The sequence below is a fragment of the Dromiciops gliroides genome, chromosome 1, assembly GCF_019393635.1.
Source record: "Dromiciops gliroides isolate mDroGli1 chromosome 1, mDroGli1.pri, whole genome shotgun sequence".
NCBI lineage: Eukaryota > Metazoa > Chordata > Mammalia > Microbiotheria > Microbiotheriidae > Dromiciops > Dromiciops gliroides.
The window spans coordinates 667,127,774-667,132,372 of NC_057861.1; positions in this window are offsets into that span (position 1 = coordinate 667,127,774).

A 4,599-nucleotide genomic window follows, 5' to 3' on the forward strand; every position below is an offset into this window, starting at 1 on the left:
GGAGAACCTGAGTTCAAATCTGGCCTCAGACGCTTAACACTTACTAGCTGTGTGACCCTGGGCAAGTCACTTAATCCCAATTGTCTCACCAAAAAAAAAAAATTCTTTGTTTTACAAATGTTTAAATATAAACATTTTAGTGAAATAACTTATAATTTGGAAAGTTTCTGACATAACAATTGTAGAGGCCAAATTCCAAATTTAATATATAGAGAGTTAATTGGGTGACTCACCAAAATATTGGGGTCCCAGAAATAATGAGGGACCTCTAGGTTCAAAGTTCCCTCCCCTCCAAACTTCCCTTTTAGATATTTCTCCCAGGCCAATAAGAAAGGAGCCTTACAGCTTCTTTTCCACAAAAGGATCAGATTTTATTACTTGGGAATTAATTAAATAACAAAGGTAAAATTAATAAAAATCAAAGATAAGGAAATAGGGGAAAAGAAATACAGATAAATTCCCCTAACTCTAACCTAAGCCTATACAATCCCCAGATCATTTCCAATTAAGCTAATTCAAAGGAATGCAGGGGTTTTGTGTTCACTCACCACACCTGGGACATCTGCTAGTTTCTCGCATGAGCATGGGCGTTCTAGAAGCGACCCCAGGCTCCTCTCAGTGAGCATTCAATCTCCCTCCCCCAAAGGGGAGGTCCTTCAAAAAGCTGCCTATGGAGAGGTTTCTCCTTCTGACCTCAGTAGCATACGTAACTTTAGGGTGGGCCAGGTGTGGCCCCTCCCAAATGAGTCAGCTAAAACTCTAATAATTTTTACCACATTCCCCCCTTTGTTTCTTCAAGAAGCACATGTGGTTTGCTCGATGAAACAGTCAAAAATAACAGAATATAATAACCTATGCTAGCAAACAATATGTTAATAACAATATAGAAAAGGGAGAAAGGGGAAATTTTGTCCAGAGGGGTTATCCCTCATGAACTGGTGCTTCAATACTGGCCTGCAGAGGGAGGACCTCTGCAGAGAATACATGTTAGAAATGGTGTATATAATAACAGAAGGGGGGGCAGCTAGGTGGCACAGTGGATAGAGCACTGGCCCTGGATTCAGGAGTACCTGAGTTCAAATCCAGCCTCAGACACTTACTAGCTGTGTGACCCTGGGCAAGTCACTTAACCCCCATTGCCCCACCAAAAAAACAAAAACAAACAAACAAACAGAAGGGAAAAAGAAAAACAACAAAACCAAACTGTTCATTTAAAGTCTTTGAGATCTTGTCTTCTTGGAGTTGTAAGGTGTCATCAGGCAAGCTGGACTCTGGTCTGGAGTCATCAGGAAAGCTGGACTCTGGTTGTCTCTGGACTCACTTCTTTAGCTGTTGAACTGCTGGATTTTACTAATCCTTAATTTAGCATTGTCAATGATCAAATTAAACAGTGAGAGTTCTTCAAAATATAACTCATACTCAAACTCGATATATATCATATTACATTCCCCTCTTTTATATAATACAGAGTTGAGGTAGTTATGCAATCTATAACACTTCTTATCACCATATGTCTGGATCAAGGCCAAATTTAGTAATGAGTCCGTGATGACACCTGAAAATGTTATGGAAAGTTTACCATACCACATCTCATGGTTCCAAGACATCCAGCAATTGTGCTAGGCCACAGGTGGATGGATTCTGACCATGCCATCAGACTGAAAAAGAAAACAAGTTAAGAAACAGAAAGAAAAAGAAAACAAGTTAAGTTAAACTAGGTGCATGTGTTGGAGCTTCCATGACACCAGGCTATTTTAGGAGGGAGAGAGGAAGAAACTGGACTCTATGTCCAGCAATTGTGGTCTACATAGTCACCATCATAAGCAAACCATGGACTTACATGTACCCGTCTCTCCTCCTGTTGTACATATATTGTCTCCAGGGCCTGCATCAAGCTCATTGTAAGAGAAATTAGTCTATGAAATTATAAGTTTCCATAATTCATAAATCTCATATTAATTTCACCAAAGACAATACGATGGTAAAAATGCATGTTATGCTGCATAACTGAGGATATAATTGTAATATATATAATAATTCCAAACCATACCCAGAGTATACACAGTCACAATGACATATAAATGATAAATGAATATAAATAGCTGATAATATTAGATATTATTACATAATCTTCTTTGAGCAAGTAAACACATCATCTTGTACATGAATTCTCTATCTAGTATGACAATAACAGATACTTAAAGTAATAATCAATTTATCAAAAAGAAATAAAATTTCAATCAGCAAGACTCAATATTCATTATGTTCATTGATAAACCAAACAATAGATTTTCAAAAAAACATAATCCCATAAACAAACTCATCAAATCCATGGTTCTCTCCCAAAAAATTGTGATAGTTTCTGAGGCTCAATGGCCCCACAACATATATTTAAAATGTCTTTGAAAATGTACTTAGTTTACAAAATTGAGTTAAAAAAAAGCAAAGGAAACAAAAGTAAAAAACAAAACCAAAAACAAAAAAGCAAAAGGTTTGCTAAGCACCCTTTTGTGTTCAGGAAACTTAAGTATGTGGTGAATTCCAGGCCTTTCCAATGCCTTTCAAAAACAACAACAACAACAACAACAACAACAAAAGACAGTTGTGCTTCAGTGGTTTACCTGTAGAAGGAAAAGCTTGTTAAAGGCAAATTATTATGCTGCTAGAGTTTGGGGTATACCACATCATTTTAACTGGTTCCCCAATTTTCTGCACGCCAAAGTGGCAGAGGTTTCTGAAATGTCATTGATTTTTCTAATGCTGGGGCTTTGTCTGTGTGATGAAATAATGGGGTTTCGCAGATACTCAAAGACCCACCTGGAGATTAATCAAGACTGATTGAATTAAGTGAGAGTGATTAACTGCTGATTAGCCTACTTCAAGTTAATTGGATTGTAATCACACCTGGCTATCCCTTAAGAAGATATTGTTCTCAGAAGCTAGACTGTGAACTCAACTTGAGAACACCTTCAAAACCAATGGATTTGGATGACACCAACCAATCAGCTTGAAGCAGTGTGTAAGGACTGCCTCTGTTCCAGACCTATAAATAGCTTCCACAATCAGCTTGTGAGAGGAGTTCCTGATTAAAGCAGGCTCTTGGAGGAGGACTTGAGGAAGAACCCAACCAGGCTGGTACTCTAGGCTAGATAGGCTTTTTCTTAACTTTCTGAACTCCTTGTGAATACCTCTATGCTTTAATAAATGTTTAATGCCCAAAGACTGGTGCTGAATCTTCTAATTTAAGGTGATCACACAATATAGATTTTAAACATCACATCTGTACCATGAATTTGCCATAGGGTTTATTCAACTGGTGAATGATTACATTCAGCTTCTCATCCAGGGTCAGGTTTACTCACAAATACTGATCTAGAGGCTCCTGCATCTAACAGATAATCATAATACATGTCCCCAACTTTGAGGGTCACATGAGGTTTGTTACTCTGGGGAGGTGAATGCCCCAAGGGTTCTTTTATTGCTATTTTTGGGGTCTGGGGAGGTGAATGGATTGGTATTAAGGGGTTTATAAAATCAGGGTCTGGGAATATGTGGCTTTCTATATCTATTTTCCATCCCTCCCCTTCGTCTCGTCAATCCTGTGCCCCCTCTGAGTGAGTCCTTGGTTACTCTGATTCTGGTTCTGTCCTTCTGTACCTTTCTGATAGGGTCTACGGTTATTCTGATACTGTCTCTTTGTGTACCCCTGAAAAGATCTATTTCTATTTTGATTTTGCCTATAATATGGCCTATAATTACCTTGGTTCTCATACATTATCTGTTTAAGTATTCATTTCCAAGTCCTATAGTCCCTCAGTGAGTGTCCTTGTTTATCACAGTAACCATATACCTTAGTGTCCTTGTGTTGACCTTTAGATGCCTGACCAGAAAGCGCTGGTGCCAGAATGCTCTGTTTAGGCTTATTCTCCTCATGTGAGTCAAAGACATAGGTGGCAACTTCCTTAAGCCTATCTATAGTCAAAGTTCTTCATTCTGGACATTGTGTCAGAAAATATTTGCGGATTTCTGGCAACAAATTGTAAGTGAATGTGTTAAGCACAATATAGGAATCTTTTAAATCTAGTGGGTCCAGCCTAGTGTATTGCCTAGCAGCTTCATAAAGTCTATTGTAAAACCTATTAGGTCATTCATTAGGTTCCTGGTCTAGGTTTAAGAATTTCTGCCAGTTTTCAGATTTTCTAGAGCAAGATTCCATTCCCTTCAGAAGTGTTTCCATAGCGTCTTTTAATTCTTAGAATTGTAGGTCATCATTATAATTTCACTTTGCGTCCCAGAGAGGCCATGCTGTAATAGCCTGGCCTTTTGTTACCAAGGCATTTCCTGCTGAGATAATATCTGTAATCTCACTCAGGGATAGTAAAGTTTCCATAAGATAAGTAGCATCTGCCCAAGTGGGTTGATATGTATTAAATATAGTCCTTAGCTGTGAAATTACAGTCTTTAGATTTTGTTCAAAACTAGGGATGATTTTTTTTCATGTGCTCAAGTCATTTGGGCTAAAGGGGCTGTATTTTCTAACCTGTATTGCCACTCCCTTATTGGTACATTCTATAGCCTCCTACAGGAGGAACAGTTTCT